Below are 22,387 nucleotides of genomic sequence, written 5' to 3'. Positions count from 1 at the left end.
TTTAAAATATTGAATGCAATTCAATACAATATAGATCAAATAGGAAATACTTATAATAGACACCTATTAAATGCATAATATAAAATTTTAGCTGATTTATATTAATTTCAATTATTAATAATTGCTCAATAATCATTAGTTATATACAATATGAGGAATCCCAGCACAATATGATAATGAACATTGAAATTAAAGTCAGTACAAAAGTGTGAAAGCTTAAATTGCACGTTACACAGAGAAGTTTTAGTATAGAGGAGAAGGTGTAAAAATGGGCACCCCTCCCTAGTAGCTATGGGAGGTTCTGAAGACTGGCGGCAAGGACTGTATATGGCGCCATTTGCTAATATAAGATTGTACAGAGCAGTTGAAACCATTTTTTCAAGTAGTGTGGATGCAGCGTGAGTTATTGTGCAAATTGGTGTTTATTCTGGACTGCAAACTTTTGAGAGGTATGTGAAATCGTTTTCTTTTCATGTACTTATGTTCAGTTAAAAATAATTTGACAGTGATATCCGGAAAGCGGAGATCTTAAATTATTTTTTGAAGCACACCTTTAGTCACGCACGCTTTTAGGTTACTTGTGATAGTGGCCATCCTTCTTAGGTGGGGTTGGTGTAAATATGGGCCCCCATTTAAAGGGTGCCCATAATTACACCAACTTTTTTTTAGTGGAGTTTAGCACATCAAGCTCTAGTTATGCCAATTGATAAGGCAGCTGAAATACCTCAATGCTCCAAGGGAACTTCAAGTGCAATTTCTCCGTTCGACATATCTCCTGTTCCCAACATTAAGAAGATAACCACTACTCGTGGACGCAAAGCAGCAAGGTCCAGCCTCATCACCGGATTACCATACAAGGATCAGTTGACCAAGACGCTTGACAAGTGCTCTCAAGAAGACGTCCTTGAGTTTTCCCGGGGTAAGAGACCGGCCAGAGGGCAGGGTGGGAAGACGAAAGGCCTTCAAAAAAAGAAAATTCGGCCCACGCAACGATACGATTCATCATCGGACTCATCAGACTCGATGACCCTCCTCTTATCTACAGCGATGATGATACGAATCTGATAAATGTCAACGGTGGGGATAAACCAGACTCAAGCGATGCAACTTGCAGTTTTTGTGATGGAAAGTTCTCTGAAGACACTCGAAGAGAGGTGTGGGTAAGATGCGTTATGTGCCAAATGTGGGCACTGTGCCGGGGGTGAAAGAGCCAGTTATGTTTGCGATTTCTGTAAATAATTTTTTTTCCTGTAATAAATAAATTCTCTACCATTTTGTGTTGTTTTATCCTGTTTTTAAACTATTTTTGGTGACTTTTTTGAAGAGGGCCCATATTTACACCCCATTTTTTCTGGTGCTTTTTTAAAAGATTTTTGAAAATCGTCGTTTTTGAAATGAAATAATTGATGTTAATCATTGTTTTGCCTTCTCGCATTTAGGAAACTTGTTATAGTTGTTAATGAAAGATAAAAATCTAGAAATTTTCAAATTGAAAGTAACTTTATCCAAAAAATAAAAGAGGGTGCCCATATTTACACCTTTTCCTATATATAAAGCATGTTATAACTATCATAACGATCTGATACCAGCAGTTGACGATGCATGGGTGTCTCTATCCTGATTGGTAGTTGAAACGTGGCATGCATATGTTTACATTATCAACTGCTCTTTCCCTTCTATTTCAAGTAATCCAAGCCCGTCAATTATCAGTGTTCTTGAGTGACACATTCTATTTTCTTTCACAGAGAGTTCAATTATTTCACCTTTTTTTTTTACTTAGCACAAAGACAGATACAAAGTCATGAAGCACATAAACTACAACATATCCGTTGAACTGCAACATGTCAGTTGAAACAAAAGGATTTTTATTGTTTCTTTTAGAATGTACAACATGAATATCACTATAAAATACAGTTATAATGTAACTAGAAAAAGAATTTATTTATCTGCTTATTTAGGATCATAAAGAATTTCATTTAAACTGGTAGTTTCAATAGAACACATAAATGCGTTTAAAAGAACATACAGATACAGCCAAAATAATGAAAGCTGAAACAACTACTTTCATTACAAACAAATGTTTTAATTTAAAATCACTAATCTTCTTAAATTTGGAATACATTGTTCCCTAAAAAGAAAGTCAAACAAACAATCCAATCTGCAATTGTTCATTAATCACTTGTAAATCCGCAAAAAAGTGTTCAGGTCGCTATTTTCCTCTGAGGTTAATTGATTGAAGACTTTGGGCTCCCAAGAGAAAGTATACTTAATCTCAATACAATCGACGGGACGGGATTTTTCATGCCAACTAAAGATAAACAAAAGTCTAAATAAATCACATTATTGGTCTCTTGATACTGATAATTATCGCAATTATTTCTGGATTTGCACAAAAGAAATGTATGTACTCAGCCGTTATTTGTATCTGGTTACGAAGACAACTTCACACCTCACAGAAAATAATCGGAAAAAATACTATTGTATTCTTACCGGAGTTGCTAACATCTTAACTGTTTGTAATTGGAACTAATTAGAGGTCTTTCTCAAATAAGAATGTTAGACTACTAAGGAAAGTACATTTTATTGGTCTGCAAACCTTCAGTTTTTTTCCAGAGTACTTCAATTATCAAAGATTTTCCTTTCATAATTAATTCTAAAGTCATGTGTGTAACGGTAAAAAAATCCTGCATAGAAATTAATAAGAGATTTTAACTTCAAATACATTTAAATCGCTTACTTTCTATTTAAAGTTAATGTGGACATAGCAGACAAAAGCACCAATTTTTTTCTATACATGAACTATATCTTTCTATAATAAGAAATTTTAACTTCAAATACAGTTAAATCGCTTACTTTCTGTTTAGAGTTAATGTAGACACGGCCGACTAAAGCACAAATTTTCTTTCTAGACATAACCTAGATCTTTCCTTTATAAGAGATTGTAACTTCAAATACAGTTAAATCACTTACTTTCTATTTAGAGTTAATGTGGGCACAGCCGACAAAGGCACCAATTTTTTACTAGACATAAACTAGATCTTTCCTTAAAAAGAGATTTTAACATTAAATACAGTTAAATCGCTTACTTTCCATTTAGAGTTAATGTGGACACAGCCGACAAAAGCACCAATTTTTTACTAGACATAACCTATATCTTCCCTTAATAAGAGATTTTAACATCAAATACAGTTAAATCGCTTACTTTCCATTTAGAGTTAATGTGGACACAGCTGACAAAAGCACCAATTTTTTTTCGCGACATAACCTAGATCTTTCCTTTATAAGAGATTTTAACATTAAATACAGTTAAATCGCTTACTTTCTATTTAGAGTTAATGTGGACACAGATGACAAAAGCACCAATTTTTTACTAGACATAACCTAGATCTTTTCTTAAAAAGAGATTTTAACTTCAAATACAATCGCTTACTTTCTATTTAGAGTTAATGTGGACACAGCTGACAAAAGCTCCAATTTTTTTGTAGACACAACCTAGATCTTTCCTTTATAAGAGATTTTAACATTAAATACAGTTAAATCGCTCACTTTCCATTTAGAGTTAATGTGGACACAGCGGACAAAAGCAACAAAATTTTCCCCGGGCAAAACTTAGCTAAACCTACTTTTCAAATTTTAATCGGAACTCACTTCTGTGTCGACCATGTTGGATATCATAATCATTATGAAATTCCGATATTGTAATACTATTTCAGTATACCATTAGATATTTGGGTATTATATCTCTCTTAATCAATAACGCAAAGAAAAAAAAATGTTCGTATGTTTTTATTCATTTAATTAATTGAGACATTTGGAAATTTATGAATTAAACACTGCGAAAAAATATATGGCCAAAACTGCCAGAATATCATGGCTGCCGTGCTTTTGGCTCTAAGGGAACACCTAAAAACTTGATATTTTTTATACCGATGAGCTTTAGTTATGATTTTGGTCAAATTAACAATAAAATAAGGTTTTATAATTCGTGAAAAAATTTGGTGACTGGTAAAATTTTGAACTTTTACAATGGTAACTTAGAGCATGGCATGTAAACCATTTATTGGCTTATTTTACTATTGAGTTTTCATTTTTTCTTATTAAATGCCTGGTATTAAAAACTATAATTTATAATACAAAATTTCCGGTTTACCATTGTCATATGAACGGTTAAATTACCAAATAATTATCTTAAATACTTTATATTTCAGTTTTTATTACCGGTTTTCAGTTTTTATGCTTTTTTTTTAAAAACGAAAAATGGCATTACCATACAATATGGTAATTTTACCACATTTTTTACCTGTGCACTTGAAAAAAGTTTTTTATTACATTTAATTTGAATAAGGCCATGTCCAGTTCTTGACATGTAACTTGCTCAACCGAGTACTTCAGCTAATTTTTCTCCTCAGTTGTATTACCAGCTTTCAATTGTTAGTATATTAATTGTCCTTTGAATTCAAAATTTATATGGCAATTCAAATTGCAGCAAGAAATTGTATTGACATTTGTCATTATTATAACATGCCAGTTTTCATAGCTGATGTCAATCTCCTTGCCAAACATTCATTGTGTGAAAACAAAATTTTCAAATTTCACATGTATATTTTTAATTGTTATGCATTTACTTATGGGTAAAGAAAGAATGCAAATTATTCAAAATTTTATCAATTTCTGCTATAATTAGACTATATTACTTCTCATATATTTTATATCTTTATTCCAGCATTTAATGAATAGAACGAATCTCAACACCTATAACTATTAACATGTAACGTAACAGCTTAATGTTTAGTCGCAGGGATTACAACTACACTAACAAGAAGTCATAAAATTACAGTCTCCCAACCTCCATGGTGCTTAATATATTAAATGGCAAATTAGTATATTTTAACCAACTTTTTTAGATCAGAAAATTGGAATATTTTTATAAAGAAAGGAAACAAATAATTAACTTGTATTACGCCATTGTTCGCACTGGATTCCTTCATTTGATATGTAAGTATTGATTTATTGAACCCAAACTTGCTTCAACATGTAAAAGCTATGTTGCTCGAGCTCAAGACGAAACTAAACTTCCAACATAAATGGATTACTGCCATAACCTGGTTGAGGTTTGGAAAGGAATAGTAGAGTCGAAAGTTAAAACGGAGCCTCCCCCCTAAGTTAAAATTAATAATGTTTAAAAAACGTAAAAAATAAATTGACTGCGCTTATATAAAACTAGTACTTAAATGAGTAGTTCCACCCCCCAACCTGAAATATGTATATTTTGGCATCAAGTTTGTGATCCCAAGTGATTTAGAGACCGGATTCCCCATTAAAAATACCGAGCAATTTAGAAATCAAACACACATTTTAATAATGTCATACTTCCGGGATTTCTGGGTAAATTGTCAGCGTTTACACATTTTAAAGGAGCGATCGATTTTTTTATGGGTTTTTAAATTTTTTTTAATTCAGGCGGTAAGGAAAAACTCGTAGTTTCGACGAGGGATCGGTTCGGGAAATTGCTACATACTTTAAACATTAAACTCTGCTATTCCTTCTTAACAACAAAAAGCTAAATGAATAAATAAATGAGTGAGAGAGAGACAGAGAGGGAGAGAGAAAGGAAATAGGTACAAATCGGGGCTCTGTTTACGCCCACTTTCACTATATTTCATTAGAGTGTAAATCTTGACCTATTCATCATCTGCTCAAACGATAACAAGCAAATCCTATAGAAAGTTTTGCTTTCTTTTATCTGACGTCATAACAGATCGTGACTAATTCTCTTATTTCCAATCATCTTTCCTCTTTAATGCATTACTCTCTTGAATTCTGTATAATGGGTCTTTAGAAAATTTAAATATTTTAATGTCAGATAACAAATTAGTGCTTCAACACAAAGTGTAAGCTGAACAACTGCTTCAACTTGCAAATGAATTTTTTGTCATCAAAACTACACACAAAAAAAAAGTCGAAAGATGATGTTAAAGAAAAAATAGAAATCAATACAAGTGAATCTTCTACCGGAAGTTGAAACAACATCTGCAAATACTGTTCTCTACCGTTCAGAGCAAGAACACGGTCGAGAATAAAGTCAATAAAAAAGTATGAGATTGTTTTACCTGAACTAACCTAGAAAAGTAAACTAAAAATAAATTACTTTCATGAATGTTCAAAAAAATATGACATTACCATTTTTAATCTGTTTAAAACAAAAACATTAACAATTTAATTTAAACAATAGTCTTCATGTTAATCATATAGAAATATTTGTCATGAACATTTGATCTTGAACATTTGAAAACGAGATAACACTTCGAAGGGGATAGAGATGACAAACAAAATTTGATATGAATTGGTTTAGAATTGCTGATTTGTATAAGGATCTAGCAGTGATTTTTAGAAAGAAGAAAAAAACGTCTTCAATGATGTCTTTTGATTTTCGTTCTGTTTATTTATTTTTTACTTAAGTGCTAATTTTAAAATAATGTCTTTTTACAATTTTCGAAAATTCCAAAGTGATATTGTCACAGAAATTTCATAAACGCTAATTATTTTTCTTGTGTAATCTATGTCTGACGAATAAAATCTTTAAAGATTGATTTAGCACCGAATCTCTCTTTAGCTGTCAAACTTTTCAACTTCCATCAGCAGCTGATAACTGTTACAATTTTAAGAGAAGGTTAGGGGTAAATATATCTTCTTTCCTCTCCTCCAGAGCCATTGCTCTGAACTCAATCCTTTGGTGAGTAGAACACACCCTTGGGGAGGGTTGTCTGGTGTTCCTGCCTGTCCGTGGGACAGAGCAAAGAAATGAAATCAACGCCGCGGGAATAAATGATAAAGACCTACTATTGACTTCCTGTCCTGAGAGAAAGTGAGTGGTTCTTTCCTCCAACTTGATGAGCAGATTCATCGGCCAAAAGTCAACAAGCATTTTTGTCTTCTGTCTCTGTGTCCTCTCGGGTGTCAAGAGTCTGAAGAATTCCTGACTTTTATTCAAGGATTAAATTTTGTTCTAGAAAATCAACTGTGTAGGATATCCTTGAAGTTGTGGTTAGAATTTCATTCGAAATCGATTGACTACAATGAAGTTAATGTGTTTAAAATGGAACGAAATAATTAATTTAGTATAAATTGCTAGTCAATCTCATTCAAAATTGAGCATTTTAGTATCATAAGTTACAGACATTTTAATAATCAACAATTTCTATAAATTTAGTAGAATTATTACATAATGAATGAACTTAAGGAGGAAAAAAATTTAAAATGGCTTTGCTTCATCACGTCAGGAACAGGTTCTGAAGCAGAAGATATTCAAAAAAATTAATTGTCTCGGAATACCTTATTATTTTCTTGTAGCATCGTTTAATTTTCATTTGAATGACTCTGTTAAACAAGCTATGATCACGCACTATATTTAGACTTTCTAATGCAGTTCGCTACGCTGATTTCGAATCTGAAAATTGTTTGTTTTATCACGTCTGGTTTGGAAGATGTTCACCAAGAATAATTTTCATAACACAGAGCTTTATATTTATGATACATTGTTCTATTTTTATGTAACACCGTTTAATGTTCATTAAACACAGATTACTTTTATAGAAAACTTCTTGAATTTTGTTAAATTTAATAGAATTTGCTTTCACCGAATAAAAAAACTACACTTTTTGCCACAAACACAAAAGACTAGTGAAATTCTTTGTAATAAGTGGAATTTTGCTATAACCGCTTGAAAAAGGTCTGGAAAAAAAGCCTAAGTAGAAAAAACACGGAAAAAGAGCAAAGAAAAAAGTTTCGTAAAAAAAACAACACTGCTTTAACAATTACTTGAATTAAATTACCGAATTGCTTCAGGCTGTTAAACACGAATTTAAAGTAATTTAATATTTATTCAAATGCAATTAGATACTTTTTTGAAAACTAATTAATATACAAAGTTTAACTTGACATTTACGGAAACGAATTTTGAATGCATACTCAAAATTGCAGATGACGTAATTAGATAATATAATTAATTGTGTTATTGTATTTAATGTATCTATTAACAATTATACTATCAAAATGCTAATTTTGTGATAAGTAAAAAATATAAATGAAATTTATGAAATGTTTCATTTGAGTATAAAATTTTTTGAAAAAATTATTTCTTGGAAAATCATTAACTTCATATTATTTTGTCAGAATACAATGCCGGGATAGTCTGGTTGGCAATGCGCTGGACTCTCATTCGTGAGACCGGGAGTTCGAATCCAGGCGGCCGAAGACTTCCCTTGTATTTAATGGTGGCTGATGAACGTTAAATCTGTCGGATCACAAAATCCTCCATATTCCAATAGCAAATCATACCTTTGGGGGTACTGAATTGGAGATTGAGCGTTCTCTTGTTCTGGTCAAAATGACGATCTGTAGATGGATGAATGGGTCCGCTCAATAAATGGGTATAACGTATGGGTGTGGAAGAACTCGAATTCTTGACCATAGATGGCGCCACTTGAAAACAAGAGCAATCGCATCTCGTACCTTAATGCCTTACGACAACCACAACAGTACAATTATTACAATTACTGAGATTCAGAAAACTTCTTAAGATTCTTTCCCAATTAAGTAATATGAGGAGGGAAAATTTCTTTCATGAATTTATATTAATCTCTGTATTTTAGTTAATTTTTTTTAAAAAGATTTAATTCCATTAGCATAAGTATTTAGTAACATGAAATTAGTGTTTAATTTGCTCATCGGCTCAAATTGAAACTTGTGTTTACCCATTTACGCCCAGGCACAAATAGCAGTCTATATATGAAAAACGATTATCTGAAATAAATGATAATAATTATTGTTTATTGTTTTTTGGACTATTATTAAATTAGATAATAAAAAATAATGAATATTTACCAAAATTTATTTTTTGCCTGGAATTATCTTTGGATAAATGAATTTTATGGTCATGTGCAAAGTCTTTTTTTAATTCATTTAAAAAGTTCTCAATTTAGCGAATAATGCAAAAAGCAAATTTTTTGGGGTCTGATTTCACAACTTGAAATATCGTTTGCATCCATTAATGAGCGTATTTGAGTTCACCCTTACAGACTATTAAGATTGAGTCCAAGAAGATCCGATCACTAGATCAAAAATTATTCAGGGTGATCCGCTTTTTTGGAGTAATATGTATATATATATATATATATATATAAATAAATAAATACAAGAAAACACGAAGAAAGTTAAGAAAAACAATAAGTTTCATTTATTGCGCAAAAGCTGTAAGTAAACAGAACTCATTAGATAAGCTCAAAATGAAGATAAAACAAAGAAAAATAATAGACATATGAAAAGGGGGGGGAATAATAAGTAAAAAAATAAAAAACAACAGTTAAAAAAAAAGGAAAAAAAAAGGATGAAATTTTATTTAAAATTTTTTTACTTAAATAAACTTTCATCCTTTTTTTTTTTTAAACTGTTGTTTGTTATTTTTTTACTTATTATTCCCCCCCCCCCACTTTTCATATGTCTATTATTTTTCTTATTTTTATCTTCATTTTCTAACTTCCCATAAATTTTTTTATATCAATTTTTTTTTCTCAACCGGTGTAAGCATATGTAGAATATGCGCAGAGAGTATTATTTACAAAACTTCGCTTAAAAAAAATTTTTCCGTCAATAATTTGTTTATCCCAAGAAAATCTGTCATTTTCCTGGCTACTTTTATTTAGTGGTTTATAACCAAAATAGATAGAGCCAGCAATCAATATCTTATGTGAATTGATTGATTAGATACCCTCCTATATGAACATGCCTTGTCGCATGAATAAAGAACCAATTTTCTGGTCCAAAATCTGTTTCAAAAAATTTTTCAAGGTGAGTAGGTTTTTGTGTTGTCATTTTCCTGGCTTCTTGAAATCATTAATAACACAAACTACATAGGTTTATCTGAGTTATTTTACAAAATCAAGTTGTTTTCTGCGGAATATAAACGTCTTTGGCCAAAATATGAAATTAGAGTACAGTTACATGCTATGAAATGGCAAATTTGTCATTATCCTGGTTGTCATTCTCCTGGCTTATGAATGCCAGGACATTGAAGTGTTACCAGAAGTTAAGTTTTTTTAACTGCTAATACTGTAAGGAGGGAATGCAAATATTAACCAAGTACCAAGTTTATGTATGACTGTAATATGCTTGAATCTAATCAAAGTTATTTATTTATTTAATGATTGACTATTATACGCAATTTTTTTCTGTACATATTAGCAACAAATTTTTTTTCCTTCTACAGTGGATAAAAAGAATTAATTTAAGCAATTTATGGTCCATCTAACACAAAGGCTTAAGTTGAGTTACTTACTATTAACTTAAAATGACTATTTTTTAAACTTCTAAGCTAAATGTCATTTTCCTGACATTCAAGATTTGGCGAATTTCGATTTCATTTTTTTCTCGAGCAAATGTCAATAAACTACACTGCTGTCTATAAGATATTAATAAGTGTAACTAAAGAAGTATACAAAAAATTTTTCAGATTATTTTGAAGACTTTAAATTTGAAGAAATTTTTTTGTCCGAATTGTCTTGTTTAAAAAGAATCACCCATATATACATATATATATATATATTATTTGCTTGAGTTCTTTTAAGATAAACTTTATTTCTCGAGAAAGATTTAAATCGTTAATCTTGCTAATGGTCATTAGCCTAAATCGTGAAAGTAAGATTAACAGGAGTCGGCATAACGTTTCGTGTGTGAAGCCATCCTCAGCAAGTCAGCAAGTATTGATTTGTTTCAGGTCCAGGATAAAATGCTTTTCAGCTATTATGATTATGACTTATAATTATACAACTGTACTTAAGAACACGAGTTTTCTTTTTTAACCAAAACTCACAATCGTTGTACTAAACTATATTCTAAATTTATCTGAAACTATATTTTTCATAAAACTTTAATATCATAACTATAGAAATCTATTTTATGAAATTATTTGTTATCTCCAAAAAGTTAATTTAATCTCAAATATCCATGATATTTTAAACAAAACTTATGAGATGTAATATAAAAAGTTTATTAAAAAAAATCTCTTATTTTATAAAAAAACTTTTCTTGTAATTATGGAAGACGTTTCGTCTGCTACAATAATAAATCTTCAGTCAAAAATACATCCACATCTAAATATTTGCATTTAAGTACAATAAGCTAGATAAAAATATAACTATTTACTAATTAATTCCTTATCTTAAATACTTTTCGAATCTCTGGTTGTAGGAAATAAAAAAAGGGAGGGTGTCACAAAAAATATCAATTTTCCTAACTGGCAATTATTTGTGTAATGATGGTGAAAATCATAAATTTATATTGGCTAATGATGGATTGCTTACTAACTTAATAGTATTCAAACGTAACATTACAAAAGTAGTTACTGTTGCTGGGGTATCAATCAAAGAATATGGTTTTTCTTATTGATCCGCTATAAAAATCTATCAAACTATGTAAGGATTTTGCGTTAGCCAGAAATAAAGCTGGAACAACTTCAATTTCGGGGTGTTGGGCAGTCTTGATGGTCCCAAAAAAAGAATAATGATGGTTTGTGATGAAAAGTTATGTTGTTGTTGTTGTTTCTAATGCCACTTGCCCCACGGGCAAGCCTGCTTGGGGAAATCGAGCAAATTTAAAGCAGAGTGTGCGCTTCTTGTTTTTTTCAGTGGCGCCACTCAATGGCCAGGAATTCGTCTTCAGCTACACACGTCACAGCCCGTTTTTATACGGCGGACCCATTCATACATCCGTTCATTCATCCACAGATCGTAATTTTGACCTGAATCAGAGAATGATCGATCTCCAATCCAGTACCCCCAGAGGTATTGATTTGCTATGGGAACGTGGAGGACTTCGCGACTCGACAGATTTAACGTGCATCAGTCATCATTTACCACACGGAGAGTCTTCGGCAGGCGGGGCTCGAACCCACGAACTCTCGGACATGGGCCCAGTGAGCTACCGACCAGGCTATCCCGGCCATGAAAAGTTGTAACAGTAACCAGTACATTTTTTTTTGGATCATGATGGATTAGTTTTATTAGCCTATTACAAAATCCATCATACTGTATTGGGTATGCAAAGTTGGCCCACCGTAAAAAGGAGTTAGAAACTGACACAATTCCTAACTTGGGATGTTAAGCTGATTTGATGGGCCCATCAAGCAGTATGATGCTTTTGTTATGGGAATTTAAGATGATGACCATCACATTTTAGTTGGTCCATCGATGGAAAACCATCAAGATTTTTTTTCTTTGGTAGGTACATTAAGGGGCAACCTTTCTCAGGCATAAACAGACATATAAAACATGGTCTTATATATTTATTAACGTATATAATTAGTATTGAATAAGAAATCTCAAAAAAACTGCAGCGGATGATAGATAAATGATTAAAAATTGATTGAATACGCTGATGTGACAGATAAACAAGCAGGGTTGGATATAATTTTCTCATCTTTGAATGCACAGGATTCCTACACTGTACGTTTTTGTTGCATTCTTGATAACAGGTATATCTATCGAGTAATTAAATTATCGATAGATATGCCTGTTACATTTACATTAATTCTGCTTAAGTTCTTCTTTTGCATGATATTTGCTTCGCAATGTTTATTTGCAACAGCGTTGTGGCGGTTGAAGATCAATCCAAAAATTATAATTCGAAATTCTTAAATCAGAATCGGAAATAAATAAGACTTTCTCTCGTGCGAGCAAAACTATTTTTATTTGATCAAACAATTCCAGAGACTTTATAAAAATTTAAGACTCCTACCTGACCTATTAAGTCCATACATCCTAGATTGCTACCTGCTATTTTGAAAGTCAAAAATCAACATTCAGCGAAAAATTATGTTTAATAATCATAGAAAATATATTTTGTGTGATTTTGTAGGCTCAAAATGTCATCTGGATAAATTAATATGCATAGAAAATTTGAGCTTGTTACTTTACATTATTCTATAGTTAATCTCGCTCGAATTTCAAAAATATGTTCAGGGATAATTATAGGATAAAATTACGGGATAATCATTAACTTAAATGATCTTCAAAATTGAAATTGACTCTTGAAAATTGATTTTCGTACTCAATTAGCTCAATGAAAGGTTTAATTCGCTTATTATATGAATGTATAAAATTATCGTAAAAGCACTTAACTCAGATCACTAATCAAACTTTCAAAAGTCTAAGAGTAATGCATCATAAAACTCGTTAGTATGAATTCAAATATTTCAGCCTTAATACTGGGAATAATTTTAAATTTAATTATAGTTTTATAATGTTATTTTATTTTGAGGTATCTGGCTAGTTTAAACAATTTTTTAAATATTAATATAAAACTTTAAATGACTAGTTTATAAGGGTTTTTTATATGTTGAAACTCATAAAGCTAGAAAAAAAAATTATTATTAAGCTTTTAATGGCCATTTTTAGGTAAAAAAATAAGGCATTTTTCTGCATGTATGCTAAACACTGTAAAAAAATTTCCCGAAACAAAAAATTTGTTTTGAGGATTTTATTTAGAAGGCTATCAACTACGGGGGGTGGACAAAATAATGGAAGCACTTCTATACTAATAATTTTTTTTTCAAATTTCTCGAAAAATACTTAAAGAAACATTTCATAAATTCAAAAATGGTTAGATCATGTGATTTCTCGTACTTATCAATAAAGTTTAAAGCTTTAGAGGAACCAACAATAAATTACAGACGGAAAATAGTGTTTTCGAACACCCTATGACAAAAAATGCAGCAATAAATGTATAACTTGTGGCAGTTAAAACTCCTATACTATCAGAGCTGACCTATCAAGCAATATTGAAGCAAACAAGTTCGCAAGTTAACGTTTTGTTAGTATTAGTTATGTTATGTGCTTATGTTAGCTCTTTGCTCCAAAAATAAGTGATAAGTCGGCCTGTCTAATTCAGGGGCTCTAGTGGCAGTTATTTTAGTTATTATATGCAATAACTGTACAAAATTCTCGTAAGCCTAACTTAAATATGTATGGAGATATGGATATTGTTATAAAAAACAATTTTTTTTGTCTTACGTTTTTTGCTACTTTTTAAAAATATTTAATAAAATTAATTTTATTATCAAATTAATAATTCAATGAATTTTAAAGTAATAATTTTGTAACAAATTTTAAATTGCTCAATTTTTTTTAAAAATTTTATTGAATATTTATAAAGTTATAGCAAAAAAAAACTAAGACAAAAAAAATTAGTTTTTATAAAAACGCTCCTATCTCCAAAAATATTTCAGCTAGGCTTACGAAATGTTGTGCAATTATTTCACGTAACTACTAAAATAATTGCTATAAGTTACAAATTTATTGCTACATTTTTTTGGCATGGGGTGTTGAAAAACACTATTTTTGTAATTTATTCGTTCATTATATATATTTAATTATATCCGTTTGTAATTTATTGTCGGTCCCTCAAGCTGCTAAAAGCTTTAAACTTCATTGATAAGTATGAGAAATTGCATGATCTAAACACTTCCAAAGTTATAAAATGATTCTTCAAGTATTTCTTGAGAAATTTGAAAAAATTTATTAGTATTAAAGTGTTTCCATTATTTTATCCACTCCCTGATGTTTTGAACTATTATCTTAAAAGCAAGTGCATATACTACTGAGATAGAGATCAATGAAGTTAAAAAAGAAGTTGTTTTAAAAATTCTCGCACTTTTCTTTTCGAAAAAGCATGCATGAAAAAGGAAACTCTACATTTTTCCTTACTCTGCAATTCAAAACAGGTGTGCTATAATCATAAACACTTATGAAAAATTGCAAATAATTACTTTATAAATTATTTGAGATGTCGAGTTTAAGGTGGCGTGAAATGTGAAAAAAATCTGATTTTGAGATAAACAATTAAAGACTTAAAATCACTTGCCTATACATTGCTATCACCTTGCACAAGAACTACTATAATTTATTAAATAATTGGAGTACAAGCAAAAGAAAAGCACTTTTAGAAAGCTAAGAGTATAAGGATTCCAAATTTGCAATAAACTCAATTTCGAAACTTTTGTCCAAAAACCTGTTTTTGCACTAGTTTAAAACTATACCTTCAATAATTAATTGCACTATACCTTGAATTATCCATTTTCTCATGTAATTCTTTGGCACATAAAAGTTATTGCATATCATTTCTGAAAAAAATTGAATTATTTTAACTTAAAAAATTCAATAAGGTCACTCATTTATATTTGTGTTTGTATTTATTTTAGATATCATTTTTTTATTACTTTTCTTACAAATTTTCCTTCTTTCCTTGCAAATTTAAACTCTAGACAAGTCAAGTTCCTTACAACATGACTTGCAAACTCTTTGAAACTCTTTGCTTAGAATCTATCTTATTACCTTTTGTTGACTTTAAGGATACTTTAAATATTTCCGTTCAAAATCTGTTTTTATTATGTAATTCACCTGTTAAATATGATATTGAACTTGCAAATAAAAAATCGAACTCATACTACTTCCTCCAATTTCTTAAGCCAAACTCCTGAATATATTGGCCATGCCATGTTGGAGAAAATCGTCTTATTTTATCAACAACGTATTTGTATTATGAAGAAACAATTGTAGTTAAAACTGTATCAGAAATCAATTTTTTTTTCTTTCAGAAAAAAAGTACTAAAAAAGAACAATGTCCTTTACTACAAAAAAGCTTACTTTTCTCGTTAAAATTGTTTTTCTAACAGTGGTTTCTCAGAAAAAATAGCAATGTTTGGAGAAAGTGTTTTTTTTCTCATTATTTTCTTAGTCCTTTTTTAAAAAAAGACACAGCTTTTAGTTTCACAATATTTCAGCATGACAAATATGCAGTTAACGAAAATTTAAGGATAGATTTAACTAATGAAAGTTCTGTCTTCTGTAAAAACTGAAAGCAGTCATTGTACAATATATAAATGAACATTCTATGATCATTCATTGATTACTACTTGCTATCTTCTAACTAAACAGCTTTTTTTTCATAATATTTTGATATTCTTTTTTTTATTGATTAATAGATACTAATCTCTTAATTATCTGAATTTAAAACATATACACGTATTAAAAATACTATGCTTTTCATTTGGAGAAAAGTTTCTCACTCCAGAAAAGGAGCCTAATTCCCGTTTTCCAAATTGTGACATTCATTGATTTCAGATATATTCTCTTTGTAGGTGAAAAGTCCATCACGTCAAATTACACAAAACTTTTATCGGCAGTTCTTACTTGTATTTTTCTGCACGTAAAATCTTATTTTTTAATACAGCTATTGATTCGTAAGAGTCAATTGAAGCTGGAAACTTTCCTCAATGAAATATACTGGAAATTTTATTTAAAAATCATTTTTCGTTACTTAACTCCCTCTTTCGCAAAGGAATCCATAAATGATAACATTAAAATGTGATGCAGTATCATGAGCTGCACTTTCGAAAAACAAAGACGAAAGAACATGTTTAACTATTTTTAATACAACATCGTTACTAAATCAAGGTGGACTAATTTTATATTGCCTTGTTAGCCTCAAAGCAGTTCTCAGGCTTTCACATTATAAAATAATTCCATAGTAGTTAAAAAAATTCATAGTCTCAAATAGATATGTTTCAGCTTATAAAATTACGTATCAAGGGATATAATTTCTCGTGATTACATCATTTTTATGATCATTATACACTAGTTATCATAAATTAAGGAAAAATCACAAAAATAGCAATAATTCTCTGAAACATAAACTAATCAAAATGAAATTTAAATACGTAATCAAATATACGTTGCTAAGTAAAATCGCAATATGTAATTTAGAGGCGTTGCAATGGAATGACGTCATCTGCAATGAGCATATGCAATTATATATTTGATCTCAAACTTAGCCGTGATTCTGAAATTAAAAATTTGAGATAGCCAATTTGTAACAATGTTCTCTAAGCATAATTTGTCCGAAAAACTGTGATGGAGATCGATAGGAAGACTAGACGCAGAACTAAGTCAGATGGAAGGGGCCAGGTGGCTAATTGTGAGTCCTTCTGTGGTTCATAAACTTTGAAATCAATTTCTAACCACAGGTTTGGCTTCCAAAAAGTTCAGCCAAGGACAGTCAAATGCTACTACAAGCGCAGATGAATATTTATCGTTATATGCGCAAGGGAAGGAAACTGCAACTCTGAGTCACTCAGATCGTCACTTAGTGCAACCACTGGAAGATTGGTGCCAACGTCTACTGTTCATAGAATACTTAGCGAACGAGATTTGTTCGCTAGGCGACCGTCATTTGCGTTCCACTTCTGCCACGCCATTGAAAGGAGTGTTTGAGGAGAGCGCAGCAACATGTTTACTGGACGACTGGCCAATGTGTTGTTATCTTTACAGATGAGTCCAGGTTCAGCCTCCAAATCTATAGAAGGTAATGTTTGATTCGTAAAGAAACTGGAATCCGATATCCTCCATGAAACATCGATGAAAGAGATGCATACCAATGAGTCAATGACTGTGTGTGGGGTCGTATCACCTTGGGTGGACTCACATACTTGCATGTATTTCCACGTGGAACCAAGAATGCTGACGAGTATAGAGATGGCCTCCTTGGTGTTAATGTGTGACTTTTTACTGGTTCAATAGGTGTTGATTTCGTGCTGCAGAACACCGCATAGGGTTATTATAGTGGATGATTATCTTCAACAGCAAGTAATTCATGGCATGGACTGGCCAAAAAGATCATCAGACTTTAATCCTATCGAACACGATCGGGATGCTGTAGGGAGTCGTGTAGCTATTGTGATTTTTCCTCATCCGATCCTTGCCAGGCTTACAACTGTTTTCGAAGAACAATGGCTATCACTTCCAGCTGAATTGGTAAACTACATAATTAAACTACATAAAAGCATCTCCTATCGCTGTATGTGTTGTTTTGCTGCTAGGGGTGACCATACTCAATAACGAAGGTACTTTCTGTTTTTTAAATTGACACATCTGATTTACTCATTTCATACATATGCTAATTTCTGTAACACCATAGTTGTCTGGCTAATACGTTTTATGTTACTTTATACATTGTTGTATGCTAGAGGTGACCATACTCAATAACAAAGGTACTTTCTATTTTTTAAATTGACACATCTGATTTACTCATTTCATACATATGCTAATTTCTGTAACACCATAGTTGTCTGGCTAATACGTTTTATGTTACTTTATACATTATTGTATGCACTATAGTGTTTACCAGTTTCAATAAATTCTTTGCGTATTTTTTTGTGGTCCTTTTTATGAGTTTCCATTAATTTATGCTAACTAGTATAGTTTAAAATTTTCTTTAATTCATATTGATATGTTTTACCTATTAATGTACTATCAGAAATTTAATTTCTAATGATTGTCTTATGAATAATATAATTTGGAATTTTTATTAGCTCAAGCATTTATCAACGAAGTGCCAGCAGTTTCCAATTGTGTAATTATATGAACATTATAATCTAACTATTATCAATAATTTAAAAGAAAAATTAAATTTTGTTTTGTATTATTACAAAGTCTGCTGAAATAGATTGCAAAACACAATTATCAGTTTACTTAATAGCACAAACATCAATCTAAATTTTTCGATCTTAAAAAATGTTGCTCCATTGGCCTAAAGAAGTTTTAAAATTAACTAATGAGTTTCAAATATTTTACAAAACTAACCGCCGAATATTTATTACAAGCCATTAAATATTTTTATGCAAACCATTCTCAATTTGGTCAAACTTTCGTAAAAATACTAATTTCGAAGAAAGTTATAATAAAAGGTAACAGAAATTGCGGAAACTCTCAAAAATCTCATTACTTTGAAGTGCGTGCGAGCTTTAACATTCGATTGCCTCTTAATAATGTCATTAATAAGTTGAAATGGCTGGATGTTTCTGCAAAAGGCAGTAAGCTCACGTAGCGAGCGTAATTACTCATCGTCCGTAATTCAACTCATTCTCTCAAGTTGAGGCTCTGGTTCAGGTGGCTATTCCTAGAAGAGAACTCATGCTATTAATCTTCAGATAAACATTTATCCTCGGCTGCCGAGGATTCAATACTCTACTTGTTAATTAGCTCATAATTCCTTAACTTCTTTTTTTCGAATTAAGTTGTAATGTATGGTAGAGAAAAATTTATGAAAATTCAGTTTGGGAATGCAAATAAGTCGTAGCAGGAGTTTGTTGAAAAGTTTAATTATCAATTCCATTGCTTTAAAAATCCAATTCCAGTCCCTTTTTTGAAATATGCAAAGTCATACTTAAGAGAGTTAAATTTTTGTAAATCAAATATAAATAAATAAAAAGTGATTTTTTTTAATGTTTGCTAACATAATAAAATAATTTATATATTTTTTAGTTTAAGTATTCTAAAAAAATATTTTATGAGTGGAAAATTTTTCAATGATTAATGGGTTTAATTTGTGATATTTTTTACGGGGGAAAGAGATAACATTTTGGTTCCTATAAAAATTTTAAATTTAAATCTACATGAAAGGGACTAGATCAAACTAAAATAAATTTTTCAAAGCAAGTTAGCTGCCATTTTTTTTAATCGGTCACGTCTTTTTCTTAGTACGAAAAATTAACGAAAAAGCGATGAAAATTTGGGATTTGCCCAAAACAGAGGAAGAAGTTGCTAGATTCTTTCAAGAGAAAGACGTTTTGGCTGAAATCGCAACTTGTGATAAGAATCATGAAATGAAATTGCATATGGGAGATGAACATGGTTTCAGTCATCGAAAATGAGCTTTCTGAAGTGTGTGCGGTTTATTTATTGTTGCAGCGACGAATTAACTTCAGTTAAATGGTGTTCCGTTTCATGGAAATCATACTGCACTAGTAAGCTGGACGATGAAAGTTTCGAACATTTCAAAGTGAACCATAAATGCAATCCTTATAGATCCGGAAACTGAAACACGCACGCAAAAAATAGAGAGACTGTTGGTCTAGCGCGAAATTGCGAATTAAGAAACACAGAGGGACGACATACCATCATCTTTGAAGTTATCTTGCGTAATTTATGTGGAGAAGGCAAACGGAAGCCCCATTTGAAAAAATTTTAATCGACATTTAAATGTTTATGCCTAAATAAACTTTTTTTAACCATTTATTAACTGTTTTTTTATGTGTATGCTGTGTGTTGTAGCCCTTAAAGTCTGCTTTATGTGACTTGTTCCGGCAACTGTGTGATGTTACCAAAAAGTCTGCTTGGCGAAATTAGTGCCGGTATAATGGAAAAGTACCGAAACAATATATTTCTTTCAATATGTTGTTAACTGTATATGGAAGAAGTGTGACCTGCATATGAACAAGTTCAAACCATAAATTCCTCCAGTAAATGAATGGTGCATGAGAATGAGCCCTGGTGGTAGACTTGTCCACACTTGCAAATGAATATCCCCGGCAGACTTATCCATATTCACCAGTGGCCATTTGATGAGACATTGTCAGTAGGTTTTCCCAGTGTGCATTAAATACATATGTTCTCCCGGATCACATTTCAGACTTCTTGCAATTCACGCACGATTACTTAAATAGAAATCCTCTAATGCTTCCAGGAATTTTACAAATATACTAGGAGGCTTCGCCCCCTGCTCGCTGGCCCTCGCCAACCCCCGGAACTGCTTTCGCAGTTCATTTCGGAATGCTTCGCAATCCGATGCTCGCTCATTGTATGTGTTCTTAACGTCTAGCTTTTGTATACTTTTTTGAACACTGAAGTTCCGAAAACTTTTCACTGTAGAAAAGTCTAAACCTGCGCATTTCAATATTAATTGCAAACAGTTCACATATTTTTCTTAATCACACTATTATAAATTTCAGTTGTTGAGAAAAGTAACTGTTGTAAGTTTTGTTTTAAAGACTTTCCCACCAGAGGGCTAAAACCATGTGTTGTGAAACAATATGAAATAATACTGAGCGCCGGATGTAAAGCATCGGCTTCGATTAAGATAATTTTGTGAGAATTTTTTTGATAATTCAGTGAGAATTCACCGATTAGACATATGATGCTCACTACGTGCTCTTGCGCGCCGAAGCCTATCAATTAAAACGTATTAGCGTTTTATGTAACATGGATTAGCCATATGATGCTCACTACGTGCTCTTGCGCACAAATTTATTCAAAATCTAATCAATTTGATAACTGATTTTCGCATAATAAGGTAAAACAATCAAACTGTTGAATCTCGAATTAGATATTTCAGTGGATTGTAAAATTAATTTTCTACAGGTGGGCGAAACAAAACCTGTAATTAATGAAGAAACAAAGAGAGACCTTGATGATGGACTAAGATGATGATGGTACACTGTAAAAAATTCCGTATCAAATTACGGTATAGAGTACCTGAGCTTTGGATGTATCATCCGTAAAATCCATTTTACCATAAAATTCATTGTTACCGAAAAATATTATACCATAATTTTTGCAGTAGTATTTATTTAATTAGAGTGATTCAATGATTTTACGGTAATTATAACTATAAAAATTGCGTTTTTATAGTAATAATTACCGTAAAATCATCAAAAAAAGGAGTTTTTGTTTCGTAACATGTTCCGGAAAAATGAATTTTACTGTAAAAAGTACCGACTCCGGTACTTTTTACCGTAATTTGATCTGGAAATTTTTTGCAGTGTTGCGGGAGTGTGCAGTGTCTGGAAATTTTTGCAGTGTTTCAGAGCAAAATGTAAGGTAAGGTAAAGCTGAAGCCATTTACTAGGAATCAGCATTCGTATCACTAAAATCTACGAATTTAATCTTTACTTCATATAAATGCATAATTCTTTTAAGACAATTTTTTTTTATAAATTATGTTTAATTTTTTGAAAATTAGTTTATGACCAACAGTGAACTGTTGTACAATTTTGAAATTCTCAGTGAAATATTTCCACTCAAATATAATTCTTTATTTCACAATCAGGATGACGAAAAAATAATCGGAAAAATACCAAATATTTAAACTCGTTAAATATTACACTCGTTCTCTTTTAATTTTAGAAATATGTGAAGTAAGTTTAAGAAAAAAGAGTTTTCATTGACAGGTTAATTAATTTCTTGAGATGAGAGGGGAAAAAATATGTTCTTTAGTTAAAGCAGAGTGTATTTTGTTCTGAATCAGTTTTAATTTGTTTATTTTTGCGAACATAATTAATATTCTTAGTTTTAAGCAAAAAAGAAAGAAAGAGGCGATGTCAAAGAAACTCGGTTCAAATTAAACGGAAACTATCCCGAAAATACTTTATTTTATGTAATTAACGTACTAAATAATAATAAAAGTGAAATGTGGGTAAACGCTACAATTAAACGATAACTAAATAAAAGAAAATATGAGTTACATAACTAAAACAATGCAAAACTCAGTTCTTGAAGAAATT

Source organism: Parasteatoda tepidariorum, chromosome 1, assembly GCF_982258835.1.
Source record: "Parasteatoda tepidariorum strain Cologne lab strain chromosome 1, Ptep-v5.0, whole genome shotgun sequence".
NCBI classification, from domain to species: domain Eukaryota; kingdom Metazoa; phylum Arthropoda; class Arachnida; order Araneae; family Theridiidae; genus Parasteatoda; species Parasteatoda tepidariorum.
The sequence above is the reverse complement of the archived record's forward strand: the minus strand, read 5'-3'. Positions refer to the sequence as shown.